The sequence below is a fragment of the Crinia signifera genome, chromosome 19, assembly GCF_055691185.1.
Source record: "Crinia signifera chromosome 19, ASM5569118v1, whole genome shotgun sequence".
In the NCBI taxonomy this organism is placed as follows: domain Eukaryota; kingdom Metazoa; phylum Chordata; class Amphibia; order Anura; family Myobatrachidae; genus Crinia; species Crinia signifera.
Genome location: NC_139226.1, coordinates 53,410,559 through 53,431,013, shown reverse-complemented (window position 1 = coordinate 53,431,013; position 20,455 = coordinate 53,410,559). Strand labels below are relative to the sequence as shown.

The following is a 20,455-nucleotide window of genomic DNA, read 5'->3' as shown; positions in this document are numbered from 1 at the left end:
GAGGGTGAAAGCTGGAACCTGTGAATGAAATGGTACTGTCTTGGCAAGGTGCTTTTGTGGGTGAAACCTGGAACCGGTGAAAGGAATGTTCCAGTAGCGGCGTGGTGGTTTGGCGGTGAAAGCCGAAACCGGCGCATGAGATGTACCGGCTGCTGTGAGGTACTTATTTTCTACAAAAGTAGGTGAAAATTGTTATTTCCACCTTCTTTGGTAAAAAAAATGTGATCATTTATAGGCCCCATATATTACTTTCACACCGCTGTACCCTTTCACATTCGATTGGGGTGTGAAAATCGGAACCTGGGAATAATTTGTTCCGTACACGGCTATGTGCCTGGAGGGTAAAAGCTGGAACCTGTGAATGAAATGTTCCCGACTTGGCAAGGTGCTTGGGGGGTTAAGCCAGAACCGACGGATGAGATGTTCTGGCCACGACGAGGTGCTTTTAGGAGTGAAAGCCAGAACCGACGCATGAGATGTTCTGGACGCGACGGGATGCTTTTGGGAGTGAAAGCCGGAACCGACGCAGAAAATGTTCCGGCCACGGCGTAATGGTTGAGGAGTGAAAGCCAAAAACGGAGCATGAGATGTTCCGCCCGCTGTGACGTTCTTATTTTCTACAAAAGTAAGTGAAAATTATCATTTTCACCTACATTGGCAGAAATGAAGTGATAATATATAGGCCCCATATATCACTTTTACACCATTGTACCTAAATCACACTTGATTGGGATGTGGAAACTGGATCCGGCGAATAACTTGTCCATACAGTATGCAGCTATGTGCCTGAAGGGTGAAAGCTGGAACCTGTGAATGAAATGTCACCGCCTTGGCAAGGTGCTTGGGGGTAAAGCCGGAACCGACGGATGAGATGTTCTGGCCGCGGCGAGGTGTTTTTGGAACTGAAAGCTGGAACCGACGCATGAGATGTTCTGGACGCGACGGGATGCTTCTGGGAGTGAAAGCCGGAACCGACGCAGAAAATGTTCTGGCCACGGCGTAATGGTTGGGGGATGAAAGCCAAAAACAGTATGAGATGTTCCAGCCACTGTGAGGTACTTATTTTCTATAAAAGTAAGTGAAAATTATCATTTTCACCTACATTGGCAAAAATGAAGTGATAATATATAGGCCCCATATATCACTTTCACACCATTGTACCCTATCACACTTGATTGGGATGTGAAAACTGGATCCGGCATATAACTTGTCCATATGCAGCTATGTGCCTGGAGGGTGAAAGCTGGAACCTGTGAATGAAATGTCACCGCCTTGGCAAGGTGCTTTTGTGGGTGAAACCTGGAACCGGCACAAGAAATGTTCTGGCGTGATGGTTGGGCAGTGAAAGCCGGAACCGGCGCATGAGATGTACCGACTGCTGCAAGGTACTTATTTTCTACAAAAGTAGATGAAAATTGTTATTTTCACCTACTTTGGTAAAAAAAAAGTGATAATTTTTAAACCCCATATACCACTTTCACACCGCTGTACCCTTTCACATTCGATTGGGGTGTGAAAACCGGAATCTGGGAATAACTTGTACACAGCTATGTGCCTGGAGGGTAAAATCTGGAACCTGTGATGAAATGTTCCTGACTTAGCAAGGTGCTTGGGGGTTGAAGCCGGAACCGACGGATGAGATGTTCTGGCCGTGACGAGGTGCTTTTGGAAGTGAAAGCTGGAACCGACGCATGAGATGTTCTGGCCGCGACGGTATGCTTTTGGGAGTGAAAGCCGGAACCGACGCATGAGATGTTCTGGCACGCGACGATGTGCTTTTGGGAGTGAAAGCCGGAACCGACGCAAGGAATGTTCCGGTCGCGGCGTGTGAGTTACTTATTTTCTACAAAAGTAGGTGAAAATTGTTATTTCCACCTACTTTGGTAAAAAAAAAAATTGATCATTTATAGGCCCCATATACCACTTTCACACCACTGTACCCTTTCACATTAGATTGGGGTGTGAAAGCCGGAAACCGACGCATGAGATGTTCTGGCCCGCGACGAGGTGCTTTTTGGAGTGAAAGCCGGAACCGGTGCAGGAAATGTTATAACACTTGATTGGGGTGTGAAAACTGGATCTGGCGAATAACTTGTCCATATGCAGCAATGTGCCTGGAGGGTAAAAGCTGGAACTTGTGAATGAAATGTTCCCACCTTGGCAAGGTGCTTGGGAGGGGTTGAAGCCTGAACCGACGTATGAGATATTCTGGCTGCGACGAGGTGCTTTTGTGGGTGAAAGTTGGAACCGGCGCAATAAATGTTCTGCCCGCGGCGTGGTGTTTGGGGGGTGAAAGCCTGAAGCGGCGCATGAAATGTTCCGGCCGCGTTGAGGTGCTTTGGAGAGGTGCCAGATCCGGCGCATGAGATTGTCATGCTTTTGCGATGGGCTTGAAGGCGGGTGAAAGCCTAAACTGGCGCATGAGATGTTCCAGGCACTGTGAGGTGCTTTGGGGGGTGATAGTCCCTGACAGCTCCTCAAGACTGGCTGCTGCAGAGCACATACCCGGGGACCTGCTCAGTTTGTAAAACTGAGTAACGGGTCCACAGTTAAGGGTCTAATATGTGCTGTGGCATGTATTTGCAATCACTGAGCAGGAACTGATAAGGATGACTTGTGTTGTCTGTATAGTACTGCATTTATGTGTGTTACGATGTAAGACACATTATTAATAAATATGCATGTATGTCATGAACATATTATCGCGCCTCCTTCTTCTTTTTTTCAGGTAGACCTTCTCCACGAATGAATTGTGATGTCAACTGCTTACCCAGCTACGTCTCTGGACTACTGTGACATCATTTTTACTACAGCATATTCCAAACGTCAAATTGCAGGAGCAGCTACCCACAACAGGTAAGCAGGCGCGATAATATCTTCCTGGCATACATGTATATTTATCAAATATGTATGGTCTTCCGTAAATTATGTTTAAAGTTTTAAGAGGGAGTGGCTAAAAATCTTAGACACGTGTTCTTTTGCACTTATGAATTTGATCATAAAACAGAGGAATAATGACCTTAAAAAACTTGGGGATGAAATTCTTGCTTTGACTGAGATGGCTAAGCCCTTTAGTCAAACCAAAGAATATGAAGAGGCGGAGGATGAGATCACAAGAAGATTAAATAGGGTGGAGACCGATCTGATGGTTAAAAAGAGAAAGAAGTACCTGAGGGACAAAGATGATTATAAAGAGGGCCTACAGCATTGTATAACTAAAAAAGAAAAGAATTACAATAAATTTGAGGATAACAATCAGTATAGGGATTATCAACACCGTAGCCCGTATAAGAACTTTAGGGTTCCCCCATACAAAAAATACAATAATTTTAGAGAAGAAGGCTGGGGTCCCAAACGTTATAATGGAAGGAATAGATCGGGGGAGAGAAATTTTCCTACCAGACAGTTCACTAGAACATACAATGATAGACGAGAGAGATCAGAAAGAAGGGGGTCAGTGGGGAGAAATTACACCAGGCCCCATAATAATTACAAATGGAGAAGATCTCCGCCCCAAGATCATTTTCGGGGACAAAGAGAAAGGGACATTAACTCAGAAAGAAGGGATAAAAGAAACAGGGACACGCCTTACCGTGGACACAATGAGGAAGAAACTCAGAATAATTTTTTAGACAGGGGCACACAAAACCGAAGGAGGGACTAACATCGACAATAACCTCTAACACTAGAAATAATGTGATACAACCCCCAAAAAAACAGAAAAAAATAAAAAAATCTGCAAATAAAGTGAAGAGGTGGAAACAGAGAGGCAACAGGGGTAAAAGGAACTCTAAAAAGAATAAAAAGAAAAATAAGAAAAGAAAAAAGAATAGCCCGGGCCCCTCTAACACCTTAGAGGATAAATCGCAGAAAACAGTTGTATTCAATCTGAGTTCACATGTATTGAACATTGATGAACAAAAGGTCCTGGAAAAGGGGTTGAAATTTTCCCCTACGAGCACCCCTGACCAGTTTGATGTCTTCATCGATTTACAGAAAATGGTGAGGAAACTTACATTAAAGAGATTTTTTGAGGAGAAGGACTCTAATTTAGAATCTAATGGAACAGAAGAGACAATATCTGTCTTCAAAAAGAAATCCACGTTTTACCCCCAATACAAAAAGGGATGCTTCGTGGAGACATTTGACCGTCTAGTCAAAGAGGACCTAGAGAAATTACAACTCAGACCCATTAGGAATCCCAATTTCTCTAAAAAAGAAAGGGAGGCAGTTAAAAGCCTCAGGGACAATAAGGATATTACTATAAAGCCTGCCGATAAGGGGGGCAGCATAGTAGTCATGGATACCTCCAAATATCAGGAGGAAATAAATAGACAATTATCAGACTCCCAGACTTACAAAAAACTTAGGGGGAATCCCACCGATAAGATTAAGTCTAAATTAGAGAATTTTTTGGAAGTATATCTTAGGAAAAGTGTGATCACTAAAGAGGTCAAAGAGTACATCTCTATTTCCTCACCTTCTGTGCCAGTCATATATGTGTTACCTAAAATACATAAATGTAGAGAGAATCCACCAGGTCGCCCTATTGTAGCTGGCACAGGTTCCATTCTGTCTAATTTGTCTCATTATTTGGACTCCCAATGGTCCAAAAGGTACTGTCCTTCCTGAAGGACACTATTTCGGTCCTTCAGAAAATACAAGCAACAACATGGGAGGAAGGCAATTTTCTGGTCACAGCAGATGTGACCTCCTTGTATACGATCATTAGACACGACCTTGGACTCAGAGCGGTTGAGTACTTTCTGGACCTTGATATGACCCCAAATGACCTCAAAAATTTCATCTTAGAGGGAATTACTTTGATTTTAAGTAATAATTACTTTTGGTATGAGGGTTCTTACTATTTACAACTAACCGAGACTGCGATGGGTACCAGGCTGGCACCAAGCTATGCTAATTTGTTCATGGCATGGTGGGAGGCTACTTCTGTTTGGAGTGGCCATTCCTTTGGTGCCAGCCTGGTGTCGTGGTCCCGGTATATAGACGATATTTTGTTCGTCTGGAGGGGAGATGAGTCCTCTCTTGATACCTTTTCTCAGATGCTTAATGACAATGACTTGTCCATCAAACTGACATTTGAAAAAAGTGAAAAAGAGGTACATTTCCTGGATCTCTCCATCTACATAGAGAATAATATAGCAAAAACTAAGAATTATGTAAAAGGAACAGATTGCAATTCTTTTATTCCCTATGAGAGTAACCATCATGAGAATTGGAAGAAAAGTGTACCTAAGAGTCAGTTTTTTAGAATCAGGAGGAATTGCACTGATCTTGAAACGTATAACGAACAGGCAAAAATCCTCAAATCTCAGTTCCTGGCAAAGGGTTACAAACCAGAAATGGTGGAAACTGCCCTAAGGGAGGGGGCTAAACTTAATAGATTAGAAGCGATCAACAAACCCACCAAAAAAGAGAGAGACCAGAAAATGGGAGTACCCTTTATAACAAAGTACAATACACAGCATAAGCAGATCGAGCAAATCATTAAGCGACATTGGGGAATACTGAATAGGGATCCCCTATTAGCTAAACATATAGGATCAACACCAAAATTTATATATAGGAGAGCGGAGAATATCCGCAATATGGTGGTGAGGAGCGCCATTAATATACCTAATAATAAAAATAACATCAAATCAAAGGGTTTTTACAGGTGTGGTACCTGTAGTATGTGCAAGATATGCAAGTCTAGTAGTAGTAAAATCATGGAGTATGAGTCTTGTTACACAGGAGAGACCTATACCATCAGAGACTTCATCACATGTGACTCTAAGTACTGTATTTACTTATTGTGTTGCTCCTGTAATAAACAGTATATAGGTAAAACAACTAGAGCTTTGAAAACGCGCTTAGCGGAGCATGTGAGGAACATCAGGAAAGGGGTGGAAACCCACAATGTTTCACAACACTTTAAAAACTATCATGCGTGTGACCCCAGCCAAATAACTGCCTTTTGTGGTATTAGGGTTGTAAATCCCAATTGGAGACAGGATGACAGGGATGTCAAACTGTCCCAAATGGAGATGCGATTTATTTATAATTTAAAAACTTTGGTCCCCCGCGGTTTGAACGCCGATTTTGAGTTAAAATGTTTTCTTCTGTAACTATGTATTATCAGACTATTGCGGTTGGTAAACTATGACTAATACTGTGTATATTTTTTCTTGTATATTCCTGCATATGGATACTACGATCCTCGCTATACAGTTACGTTTGGTTAAAACACTACATCAAACAAATGATCTCCGTTTCATGGATACTAGGAGATTGTTTAGCGGTATCCATGACAACCTCCCTGTGAATGCTCTAGAGGCTGTAATCTAAAAGCCGGAAAGGATTTGACACGCAGATGCGTCCCAACAAACGGAAGCGCGAGTGTGCCTCATATAACAGCGCGGAAGCAAGATCAGCCAGCCGGGAGATCCTGCGTGATGCACTTGGTGGAAGTGACGCACGGAGTGAGTGGAGCGCATATGCGTTCCACCTGACGGAAGTCGTGTCTAAACCCGGAAATGGGGAGACGCGAGGTATTTGCGCTATGGACTATCAGTAAAAACTGGAGTGTCAGAGGACATAACAAATGGGCAAGTGCAATACATCGAAGGTGTTATTATGATTTATTTAGATCAATTGCTTTGTGTATTCGTGTTTGGTAAAATGTATTTAGGATTACTGTAGGATTTTATATGTTGGAAATAGGCTTAGTGAGTAATGTTATGAAATGGATTATGCCGGGTTTTATGTTAGGCCTGGAGGTTTTAGGGTATATAAACCCCCCCAGGACCTCATTTTAATTTATCCACACCCTGAGGAAGGACCAACAAGGTCAGAAACGCGTTGGTGTTTTGTTACAAGTTTTATCCAGGACCTCAAGATCTCCTGCCTTGCAAACATCTATTTGGACTTACAGCTTCGAATTGGGCCCCTATTCCGGATAAGGGTTTTCTGACGCAGCTGTAGTTCTTGGCTATGATTGGAGTGTCCTGTTTTATACAATAAATGTGATTATTTTTATACCTTTACAAATCACGCATCCTGGTGCCTATTTCCATCAATCAAAGAAACCTTTGGATGTATATAGGGCTCTGTCCCTAGGTAAGTCTATTTCCGATTGTGCCTTACATCAAGTGTTGCCATTTAAAGATACCTTTTTGTGAACCTCTCCTAGCTGGCCTAGGTGAGTTGAAGAACCTACATATTGGGTCATTGACACAATTTTGTTGGCTTACGTTAATTAGAAGTTTCTTCTTTTTTCCGGTGCCTCGAATTACCACCTTTGGAATTTGCAAAGGGCTGAGAGAAGAGAGAACAGTTTGAACAAGGATCTTGTGAATTAGCGCTGTTGGGATTTACTCTGTTGTCTGGTTATATGTTTAAAGTTTGATGAATTGAGGTCCTTATATTATTTTATGCAGACAGCGAGCCAAATCAGGGCTGATATCAGTGCCGGAGATAGCAGTGATATTGTCTGCATTGCTTTTTTATTGAATATCAGTAATACTTTTTTCTACTAAAGTAGGTGAAAATAATAATTTTCACCTACTTTGGTAAAAAAAAAAGTGATAATTTATAGGCCCCATATACCAGTTTCACACCGCTGTACCCTTTCACATTTGATTGGGGTGTGAAAACCGGAACCGGCGAATAGCTTGTTATGTACGCGGCTATGTGCCTGGAGGGTAAAAGCTGGAACCTGTGAATGAAATGTTCCCACCTTGGCAAGGTGCTTGGGGGGTAAAGCCAGAACCGACGGATGAGATGTTCTGGCCACGACGAGGTGCTTTTGGGAGTGAAAGCCAGAACCGACGCATGAGATGTTCTGGCCTGTGACGAGATGCTTTTGGGAATGAAAGCTGGAACCGACGCAGAAAATGTTCCGGCTGCGGCGTGATGGTTGGGGAGTGAAAGCCAAAAACGGAGCATGAGATGTTTCGGCCGCTGTGAGGTACTTATTTTCTACAAAAGTAAGTGAAAATGATCAATTTCAACTACTTTGGTAGAAATGAAGTGATAATATATAGTCCCCATAAACCACTTTCACACCACTGTACCCTATCACACTTGATTGGGAAGTGAAAACTGGATCCGGCAAATAACTTGTCCATATGCAGCTATGTGCCTGGAGGGTGAAAGCTGGAACCTGTGAATGAAATGGTACTGCCTCGGCAAGGTGCTTTTGTGGGTGAAACCTGAAACCGGTGAAAGGAATGTTCCAGTAGCGGCGTGGTGGTTTGGCGGTGAAAGCCGAAACCTGCGCATGAGATGTACCGGCTGCTGTGAGGTACTTATTTTCTACAAAAGCAGGTGAAAATTGTTATTTCCACGTTCTTTGGTAAAAAAAATGTGATCATTTATAGGCCCCATATATTATTTTCACACCGCTGTACCCTTTCACATTCGATTGGGGTGTGAAAATCGGAACCTGGGAATAGTTTGTTCCGTACACGGCTATGTGCCTGGAGGGTAAAAGCTGGAACCTGTGAATGAAATGTTTCCGACTTGGCAAGGTGCTTGGGGGGTTAAGCCGGAACCGACGGATGAGATGTTTTGGCCACGACGAGGTGCTTTTAGGAGTGAAAGCCAGAACCGACGCATGAGATGTTCTGGACGCGACGGGATGCTTTTGGGAGTGAAAGCCGGAACCGACGCAGAAAATGTTCCAGCCACGGCGTAATGGTTGAGGGGTGAAAGCCAAAAACGGAGCATGAGATGTTCCGGCCGCTGTGACGTACTTATTTCTACAAAAGTAAGTGAAAATTATCATTTTCACCTACATTGGCAAAAATGAAGTGATAATATATAGGCCCCATATATCACTTTCACACCATTGTACCCTATCACACTTGATTGGGATGTGAAAACTGGATCGGCGAATAACTTGTCCATACAGTATGCAGTTATGTGCCTGGAGGGTGAAAGCTTTAACCTGTGAATGAAATGTCAGCGCCTTGGCAAGGTGCTTGGGGGTAAAGCCGGAACCGACGGATGAGATGTTCTGGCCGCGGCGAGGTGTTTTTGGAATTGAAAGCTGAAACCGACGCATGAGATGTTCTGGACGCGACGGGATGCTTCTGGGAGTGAAAGCCGGAACCGACGCAGAAAATGTTCTGGCCACGGCGTAATGGTTGGGGGATGAAAGCCAAAAACAGTATGAGATGTTCCAGCCACTGTGAGGTACTTATTTTCTATAAAAGTAAGTGAAAATTATCATTTTCACCTACATTGGTAGAAATGAAGTGATAATATATAGGCCCCATATATCACTTTCACACCATTGTACCCTATCACACTTGATTGGGATGTGGAAACTGGATCCGGCGAATAACTTGTCCATATGCAGCTATGTGCCTGGAGGGTGAAAGCTGGAACCTGTGAATGAAATGTCACCGCCTTGGCAAGGTGCTTTTGTGGGTGAAACCTGGAACCGGCACAAGAAATGTTCCGGCGTGATGGTTGGGCAGTGAAAGCCGGAATCGGCGCATGAGATGTACCAACTGCTGCAAGGTACTTATTTTCTACAAAAGTAGGTGAAAATTGTTATTTTCACCTACTTTTGTAAAAAAAAAGTGATAATTTTTAGACCCCATATACCACTTTCACACCGCTGTACCCTTTCACATTCGATTAGGGTGTGAAAACCGGAATCTGGGAATAACTTGTACGCAGCTATGTGCCTGGAGGGTAAAATCTGGAACCTGTGATGAAATGTTCCTGACTTAGCAAGGTGCTTGGGGGTTGAAGCCGGAACCGACGGATGAGATGTTCTGGCCGTGACGAGGTGCTCTTGGAAGTGAAAGCTGGAACCGACGCATGAGATGTTCTGGCCGCGACGGTATGCTTTTGGGAGTGAAAGCCGTAACCGACGCATGAGATGTTCTGGCACGCGACAAGGTGCTTTTGGGAGTGAAAGCCAGAACCGACGCATGAGATGTTCTGGCCTGCGACGAGATGCTTTTGGGAATAAAAGCTGGAACAGACGCAGAAAATGTTCCGGCTGCGGCGTGATGGTTGGGGGGTGAAAGCCAAAAACGGAGCATGAGATGTTTCGGCCACTGTGAGGTACTTATTTTCTACAAAAGTAAGTGAAAATTATCAATTTCACCTACTTTGGTAGAAATTAAGTGATAATATATAGTCCCCATAAACCACTTTCACACCACTGTACCCTATCACACTTGATTGGGATGTGAAAACTGGATCCGGCAAATAACTTGTCCATATGCAGCTATGTGCCTGGAGGGTGAAAGCTGGAACCTGTGAATGAAATGTCACCGCCTTGGCAAGGTGCTTTTGTGGGTGAAACCTGGAACCGGCACAAGAAATGTTCTGGCGTGATGGTTGGGCAGTGAAAGCCGGAACCGGCGCATGAGATGTACCGACTGCTGCAAGGTACTTATTTTCTACAAAAGTAGGTGAAAATTGTTATTTTCACCTACTTTGGTAAAAAAAAAAAGATAATTTTTAGACCCCATATACCACTTTCACACCGCTGTACCCTTTCACATTCGATTGGGGTGTGAAAACCGGAATCTGGGAATAACTTGTACGCAGCTATGTGCCTGGAGGGTAAAATCTGGAACCTGTGATGAAATGTTTCTGACTTAGCAAGGTGCTTGGGGGTTGAAGCCGGAACCGACGGATGAGATGTTCTGGCCGTGACGAGGTGCTTTTGGAAGTGAAAGCTGGAACCGACGCATGAGATGTTCTGGCCGCGACGGTATGCTTTTGGGAGTGAAAGCCGGAACCGACGCAAGGAATGTTCCGGTCGCGGCGTGTGAGTTACTTATTTTCTACAAAAGTAGGTGAAAATTGTTATTTCCACCTACTTTGGTAAAAAAAAATGTGATCATTTATAGGCCCCATATACCACTTTCACACCGCTGTACCCTTTCACATTAGATTGGGGTGTGAAAGCCGAGGTGCTTTTTGGAGTGAAAGCCGGAACCGGTGCAGGAAATGTTATAACACTTGATTGGGGTGTGAAAACTGGATCTGGCGAATAACTTGTCCATATGCAGCTATGTGCCTGGAGGGTAAAAGCTGGAACCTGTGAATGAAATGTTCCCACCTTGGCAAGGTGCTTGGGAGGGGTTGAAGCCTGAACCGACGTATGAGATATTCTGGCTGCGACGAGGTGCTTTTGGGGGTGAATGTTGGAACCGGCGCAATAAATGTTCTGCCCGCGGCGTGGTGTTTGGGGGGTGAAAGCCGGAAGCGGCGCATGAAATGTTCCGGCCGCGTTGAGGTGCTTTGGAGAGGTGCCAGATCCGGCGCATGAGATTGTCATGCTTTTGCGATGGGCTTGAAGGCGGGTGAAAGCACTGTGAGGTGCTTTGGGGGGGTGATAGTCCCTGACAGCTCCTCAAGACTGGCTGCTGCAGAGCACATACCCGGGGACCTGCTCAGTTTGTAAAACTGAGTAACGGGTCCACAGTTAAGGGTCTAATATGTGCTGTAGCATGTATTTGCAATCACTGGGGCAGGAACTGATAAGGATGACTTGTGTTGTCTGTATAGTACTGCATTTATGTGTGTTACGATGTAAGACACATTATTAATAAATATGCATGTATGTCATGAACATATTATCGCGCCTCCTTCATATTTTTTTCAGGTAGACCTTCTCCACGAATGTATTGTGATGTCAACTACTTACCCAGCTACGTCTCTGGACTACTGTGACATCATTTTTACTACAGCATATTCCAAACGTCAAATTGCAGGAGCAGCTACCCACAACAGGCGCGATAATATCTTCCTGGCATACATGTATATTTATCAAATATGTATGGTCCGTAAATTATGTTTAAAGTTTGATGAATTGAGGTCCTTATATTATTTTATGCAGACAGCGAGCCAAATCAGGGCTTATATCAGTGCGGGAGATAGCAGTGATATTGTCTGCATTGCTTTTTTATTGAATGTCAGTAATACTTTTTTCTACTAAAGTAGGTGAAAATAATAATTTTCACCTACTTTGGTAAAAAAAAAAAAGTGATAATTTATAGGCCCCATATACCACTTTCACACCGCTGTACCCTTTCACATTTGATTGGGGTGTGAAAACCGGAACCGGCGAATAGCTTGTTATGTACGCGGCTATGTGCCTGGAGGGTAAAAGCTGGAACCTGTGAATGAAATGTTCCCACCTTGGCAAGGTGCTTTGGGGGTAAAGCCGGAACCGACGGATGAGATGTGCTGGCCACGACGAGGTGCTTTTGGGAGTGAAAGCCAGAACCGACGCATGAGATGTTCTGGCCTGTGACGAGAAGCTTTTGGGAATGAAAGCTGGAACCGACGCAGAAAATGTTCCAGCTGCGGCGTGATGGTTGGGGGGGTGAAAGCCAAAAACGGAGCATGAGATGTTTCGGCCGCTGTGAGGTACTTATTTTCTACAAAAGTAAGTGAAAATGATCAATTTCACCTACTTTGGTAGAAATGAAGTGATAATATATAGTCCACATAAACCACTTTCACACCACTGTACCCTATCACACTTGATTGGGAAGTGAAAACTGGATCCGGCAAATTTATTTATTTATTTATTTATTTATTTACAGGTTCTTATATAGCGCAGCAGATTCCGTTGCGCTTTACAATAGTAGACAGTGATAAAACAAACTGGGTAACAACATACAGACTTGGAGGTAGGAGGGCCCTGCTGCAAGCTTACAATCTATAGGGATATTGGTGGAAACACAAGGACAGGCACCAGTAATACCATAGCAGTCCCACCAAGTTACAAGTCCAGAAGGGTAGCTATATAATACATAAGTGCCTCAGAGGGTTATGCATGTAGAACTTAAACATTATAGGCTTGCCTGAAGAGGTGAGTTTTCAGGGAACGCTTGAATGTTTGGAGGCTATTGGAGAGTCTTATTGTGCGTGGAAGGGCATTCCATAGGATGGGAGCAGCCCGATGAAAGTCCTGTAATAGTGAATGGGAGCTGGTGATCCGTGCAGAAGAGAGACGCAGATCTTGTGCAGAGCGGAGTGGTCGAGATGGGAGATATTTTGTGATAAGTAGAGAGATATATGCTGGTGCAGTATGGTTAATAGCTTTATAACTTGTCCATATGCAGCTATGTGCCTGGAGGGTGAAAGCTGGAACCTGTGAATGAAATTGTACTGCCTCGGCAAGGTGCTTTTGTGGGTGAAACCTGGAACCGGTGAAAGGAATGTTCCAGTAGCGGCATGGTGGTTTGGCGGTGAAAGCTGAAACCTGCGCATGAGATGTACCGGCTGCTGTGAGGTACTTATTTTCTACAAAAGTAGGTGAAAATTGTTATTTCCACCTTCTTTGGTAAAAAAAAATGTGATAATTTATAGGCCCCATATATTATTTTCACACCGCTGTACCCTTTCACATTCGATTGGGGTGTGAAAATCGGAACCTGGGAATAATTTGTTCCGTACACGGCTATGTGCCTGGAGGGTAAAAGCTGGAACCTGTGAATGAAATTTTCCCGACTTGGCAAGGTGCTTGGGGGGTTAAGCCGGAACCGCCGGATGAGATGTTCTGGCCACGACGAGGTGCTTTTAGGAGTGAAAGCCAGAACCGACGCATGAGATGTTCTGGACGCGACGGGATGCTTTTGGGAGTGAAATCCGGAACCGACGCAGAAAATGTTCCGGCCACGGCGTAATGGTTATGGGGTGAAAGCCAAAAACGGAGCATGAGATGTTCCGGCCGCTGTGACGTACTTATTTTCTACAAAAGTAAGTGAAAATGATCATTTTCACCTACATTGGCAAAAATGAAGTGATAATATATAGGCCCCATATATCACTTTCACACCATTGTACCCTATCACACTTGATTGGTATGTGGAAACTGGATCCGGCGAATAACTTGTCCATATGCAGCTATGTGCCTGGAGGGTGAAAGCTGGAACCTGTGAATGAAATGTCAGCGCCTTGGCAAGGTGCTTGGGGGTAAAGCCGGAACCGACGGATGAGATGTTCTGGCCGCGGCGAGGTGTTTTTGGAATTGAAAGCTGGAACCGACGCATGAGATGTTATGGACGGGACGGGATGCTTCTGGGAGTGAAATGAAAGCCGGAACCGACGCAGAAAATGTTCTGGCCACGGCGTAATGGTTGGGGGATGAAAGCCAAAAACAGTATGAGATGTTCCAGCCACTGTGAGGTACTTATTTTCTATAAAAGTAAGTGAAAATTATCATTTTTACCTACATTGGTAGAAATGAAGTGATAATATATAGGCCCCATATATCACTTTCACACCATTGTACCCTATCACACTTGATTGGGATGTGAAAACTGGATCCGGCGAATAACTTGTCCATATGCAGCTATGTGCCTGGAGGGTGAAAGCTGGAACCTGTGAATGAAGTGTCACCGCCTTGGCAAGGTGCTTTTGTGGGTGAAACCTGGAACCGGCACAAGAAATGTTCCGGCGTGATGGTTGGGCAGTGAAAGCCAGAACCGGCGCATGAGATGTACCGACTGCTGCAAGGTACTTATTTTCTACAAAAGTAGGTGAAAATTGTTATTTTCACCTACTTTGGTAAAAAAAAAAGTGATAATTTTTAGGCCCCATATACCACTTTCACACCGCTGTACCCTTTCACATTCGATTGGGGTGTGAAAACCGGAACCTGGGAATAACTTGTACGCAGCTATGTGCCTGGAGGGTAAAATCTGGAACCTGTGATGAAATGTTCCTGACTTAGCAAGGTGCTTGGGGGTTGAAGCCGGAACCAACGGATGAGATGTTCTGGCCGTGACGAGGTGCTTTTGGAAGTGAAAGCTGGAACCGACGCATGAGATGTTCTGGCCGCGACGGTATGCTTTTGGGAGTGAAAGCCGGAACCGACGCATGAGATGTTCTGGCACGCGACGAGGTGCTTTTGGGAGTGAAAGCCGGAACCGTCGCAAGGAATGTTCCGGTCGCGGCGTGTGAGTTACTTATTTTCTACAAAGGTAGGTGAAAATTGTTATTTCCACCTACTTTGGTAAAAAAAAAATGTGATCATTTATAGGCCCCATATACCACTTTCACACCACTGTACCCTTTCACATTAGATTGGGGTGTGAAAGCCGGAAACCGACGCATGAGATGTTCTGGCCCGCGACGAGGTGCTTTTTGGAGTGAAAGCCGGAACCGGTGCAGGAAATGTTATAATACTTGATTGGGGTGTGAAAACTGGATCTGGCGAATAACTTGTCCATATGCAGCAATGTGCCTGGAGGGTAAAAGCTGGAACCTGTGAATGAAATGTTCCCACCTTGGCAAGGTGCTTGGGAGGGGTTGAAGCCTGAACCGACGTATGAGATATTCTGGCTGCGACGAGGTGCTTTTGTGGGTGAAAGTTGGAACCGGCGCAATAAATGTTCTGCCCGCGGCGTGGTGTTTGGGGGGTGAAAGCCTGAAGCGGCGCATGAAATGTTCCGGCCACGTTGAGGTGCTTTGGAGAGGTGCCAGATCCGGCGCATGAGATTGTCATGCTTTTGCGATGGTCTTGAAGGCGGGTGAAAGCCTAAACTGGCGCATGAGATGTTCCAGGCACTGTGAGGTGCTTTGGGGGGTGATAGTCCCTGACAGCTCCTCAAGACTGGCTGCTGCAAAGCACATACCCGGGGACCTGCTCAGTTTGTAAAACTGAGTAACGGGTCCACAGTTAAGGGTCTAATATGTGCTGTGGCATGTATTTGCAATCACTGAGCAGGAACTGATAAGGATGACTTGTGTTGTCTGTATAGTACTGCATTTATGTGTGTTACGATGTAAGACACATTATTAATAAATATGCATGTATGTCATGAACATATTATCGCGCCTCCTTCTTTTTTTCAGGTAGACCTTCTCCACGAATGAATTGTGATGTCAACTGCTTACCCAGCTACGTCTCTGGACTACTGTGACATCATTTTTACTACAGCATATTCCAAACGTCAAATTGCAGGAGCAGCTACCCACAACAGGTAAGCAGGCGCGATAATATCTTCCTGGCATACATGTATATTTATCAAATATGTATGGTCTTCCGTAAATTATGTTTAAAGTTTGATGAATTGAGGTCCTTATATTATTTTATGCAGACAGCGAGCCAAATCAGGGCTGATATCAGTGCCGGAGATAGCAGTGATATTGTCTGCATTGCTTTTTTATTGAATATCAGTAATACTTTTTTCTACTAAAGTAGGTGAAAATAATAATTTTCACCTACTTTGGTAAAAAAAAAAGTGATAATTTATAGGCCCCATATACCAGTTTCACACCGCTGTACCCTTTCACATTTGATTGGGGTGTGAAAACCGGAACCGGCGAATAGCTTGTTATGTACGCGGCTATGTGCCTGGAGGGTAAAAGCTGGAACCTGTGAATGAAATGTTCCCACCTTGGCAAGGTGCTTGGGGGGTAAAGCCAGAACCGACGGATGAGATGTTCTGGCCACGACGAGGTGCTTTTGGGAGTGAAAGCCAGAACCGACGCATGAGATGTTCTGGCCTGTGACGAGATGCTTTTGGGAATGAAAGCTGGAACCGACGCAGAAAATGTTCCGGCTGCGGCGTGATGGTTGGGGAGTGAAAGCCAAAAACGGAGCATGAGATGTTTCGGCCGCTGTGAGGTACTTATTTTCTACAAAAGTAAGTGAAAATGATCAATTTCAACTACTTTGGTAGAAATTAAGTGATAATATATAGTCCCCATAAACCACTTTCACACCACTGTACCCTATCACACTTGATTGGGAAGTGAAAACTGGATCCGGCAAATAACTTGTCCATATGCAGCTATGTGCCTGGAGGGTGAAAGCTGGAACCTGTGAATGAAATGGTACTGCCTTGGCAAGGTGCTTTTGTGGGTGAAACCTGAAACCGGTGAAAGGAATGTTCCAGTAGCGGCGTGGTGGTTTGGCGGTGAAAGCCGAAACCTGCGCATGAGATGTACCGGCTGCTGTGAGGTACTTATTTTCTACAAAAGTAGGTGAAAATTGTTATTTCCACGTTCTTTGGTAAAAAAAATGTGATCATTTATAGGCCCCATATATTATTTTCACACCGCTGTACCCTTTCACATTCGATTGGGGTGTGAAAATCGGAACCTGGGAATAGTTTGTTCCGTACACGGCTATGTGCCTGGAGGGTAAAAGCTGGAACCTGTGAATGAAATGTTCCCGACTTGGCAAGGTGCTTGGGGGGTTATGCCGGAACCGACGGATGAGATGTTCTGGCCACGACGAGGTGCTTTTAGGAGTGAAAGCCAGAACCGACGCATGAGATGTTCTGGACGCGACGGGATGCTTTTGGGAGTGAAAGCCGGAACCGACGAAGAAAATGTTCCAGCCACGGCGTAATGGTTGAGGGGTGAAAGCCAAAAACGGAGCATGAGATGTTCCGGCCGCTGTGACGTACTTATTTCTACAAAAGTAAGTGAAAATTATCATTTTCACCTACATTGGCAAAAATGAAGTGATAATATATAGGCCCCATATATCACTTTCACACCATTGTACCCTATCACACTTGATTGGGATGTGAAAACTGGATCCGGCGAATAACTTGTCCATACAGTATGCAGTTATGTGCCTGGAGGGTGAAAGCTTTAACCTGTGAATGAAATGTCAGCGCCTTGGCAAGGTGCTTGGGGGTAAAGCCGGAACCGACGGATGAGATGTTCTGGCCGCGGCGAGGTGTTTTTGGAATTGAAAGCTGGAACCGACGCATGAGATGTTCTGGACGCGACGGGATGCTTCTGGGAGTGAAAGCCGGAACCGACGCAGAAAATGTTCTGGCCACGGCGTAATGGTTGGGGGATGAAAGCCAAAAACAATATGAGATGTTCCAGCCACTGTGAGGTACTTATTTTCTATAAAAGTAAGTGAAAATTATCATTTTCACCTACATTGGTAGAAATGAAGTGATAATATATAGGCCCCATATATCACTTTCACACCATTGTACCCTATCACACTTGATTGGGATGTGGAAACTGGATCCGGCGAATAACTTGTCCATATGCAGCTATGTGCCTGGAGGGTGAAAGCTGGAACCTGTGAATGAAATGTCACCGCCTTGGCAAGGTGCTTTTGTGGGTGAAACCTGGAACCGGCACAAGAAATGTTCCGGCGTGATGGTTGGGCAGTGAAAGCCGGAATCGGCGCATGAGATGTAACAACTGCTGCAAGGTACTTATTTTCTACAAAAGTAGGTGAAAATTGTTATTTTCACCTACTTTGGTAAAAAAAAAGTGATAATTTTTAGACCCCATATACCACTTTCACACCGCTGTACCCTTTCACATTCGATTAGGGTGTGAAAACCGGAATCTGGGAATAACTTGTACGCAGCTATGTGCCTGGAGGGTAAAATCTGGAACCTGTGATGAAATGTTTCTGACTTAGCAAGGTGCTTGGGGGTTGAAGCCGGAACCGACGGATGAGATGTTCTGGCCGTGACGAGGTGCTTTTGGAAGTGAAAGCTGGAACCGACGCATGAGATGTTCTGGCCGCGACGGTATGCTTTTGGGAGTGAAAGCCGTAACCGACGCATGAGATGTTCTGGCACGCGACGAGGTGCTTTTGGGAGTGAAAGCCAAAACCGACGCATCAGATGTTCTGGCCTGCGACGAGATGCTTTTGGGAATGAAAGCTGGCACGGACGCAGAAAATGTTCCTGCTGCGGCGTGATGGTTGGGGGGTAAAAGCCAAAAACGGAGCATGAGATGTTTCGGCCGCTGTGAGGTACTTATTTTCTACAAAAGTAAGTGAAAATTATCAATTTCACCTACTTTGGTAGAAATTAAGTGATAATATATAGTCCCCATAAACCACTTTCACACCACTGTACCCTATCACACTTGATTGGGATGTGAAAACTGGATCCGGCAAATAACTTGTCCATATGCAGCTATGTGCCTGGAGGGTGAAAGCTGGAACCTGCGAATGAAATGTCACCGCCTTGGCAAGGTGCTTTTGTGGGTGAAACCTAGAACCGGCACAAGAAATGTTCTGGCGTGATGGTTGGGCAGTGAAAGCCGGAATCGGCGCATAAGATGTACCGACTGCTGCAAGGTACTTATTTTCTACAAAAGTAGGTGAAAATTGTTATTTTCACCTACTTTGGTAAAAAAAAGTGATAATTTTTAGACCCCATATACCACTTTCACACCGCTGTACCCTTTCACATTCGATTGGGGTGTGAAAACCGGAATCTGGGAATAACTTGTACGCAGCTATGTGCCTGGAGGGTAAAATCTGGAACCTGTGATGAAATGTTCCTGACTTAGCAAGGTGCTTGGGGGTTGAAGCCGGAACCGACGGATGAGATGTTCTGGCCGTGACGAGGTGCTCTTGGAAGTGAAAGCTGGAACCGACGCATGAGATGTTCTGGCCGCGACGGTATGCTTTTGGGAGTGAAAGCCGGAACCGACGCATGAGATGTTTTGGCACGCGACAAGGTGCTTTTGGGAGTGAAAGCCAGAACCGACGCATGAGATGTTCTGGCCTGCGACGAGATGCTTTTGGGAATGAAAGCTGGAACAGACGCAGAAAATGTTCCGGCTGCGGCGTGATGGTTGGGGGGTGAAAGCCAAAAACGGAGCATGAGATGTTTCGGCCACTGTGAGGTACTTATTTTCTACAAAAGTAAGTGAAAATTATCAATTTCACCTACTTTGGTAGAAATTAAGTGATAATATATAGTCCCCATAAACCACTTTCACACCACTGTACCCTATCACACTTGATTGGGATGTGAAAACTGGATCCGGCAAATAACTTGTCCATATGCAGCTATGTGCCTGGAGGGTGAAAGCTGGAACCTGTGAATGAAATGTCACCGCCTTGGCAAGGTGCTTTTGTGGGTGAAACCTGGAACCGGCACAAGAAATGTTCTGGCGTGATGGTTGGGCAGTGAAAGCCGGAACCGGCGCATGAGATGTACCGACTGCTGCAAGGTACTTATTTTCTACAAAAGTAGGTGAAAATTGTTATTTTCACCTACTTTGGTAAAAAAAAAAAGATAATTTTTAGACCCCATATACCACTTTCACACCGCTGTACCCTTTCACATTCGATTGGGGTGTGAAAACCGGAATCTGGGAATAACTTGTACGCAGCTATGTGCCTGGAGGGTAAAATCTGGAACCTGTGATGAAATGTTCCTGACTTAGCAAGGTGCTTGGGGGTTGAAGCCGGAACCGACGGATGAGATGTTCTGGCCGTGACGAGGTGCTTTTGGAAGTGAAAGCTGGAACCGACGCATGAGATGTTCTGGCCGCGACGGTATGCTTTTGGGAGTGAAAGCCGGAACCGACGCAAGGAATGTTCCGGTCGCGGCGTGTGAGTTACTTATTTTCTACAAAAGTAGGTGAAAATTGTTATTTCCACCTACTTTGGTAAAAAAAAATGTGATCATTTATAGGCCCCATATACCACTTTCACACCGCTGTACCCTTTCACATT

The 20,455-nt window shown here is 44.7% G+C and overlaps 1 long non-coding RNA gene across 1 annotated transcript; it reads left to right on the top strand.

Annotated features, from left to right (window-relative positions):
- Positions 1–305: 305 nt before the first annotated feature.
- Positions 306–17,582, top strand: LOC146042545 (uncharacterized). Its single transcript, XR_014463911.1, has 3 exons — positions 306–2,856; positions 11,643–11,793; positions 15,844–17,582. It is a non-coding gene; the product is annotated as an uncharacterized LOC146042545 (long non-coding RNA).
- The last annotated feature ends 2,873 nt before the right edge of the window (positions 17,583–20,455 follow it).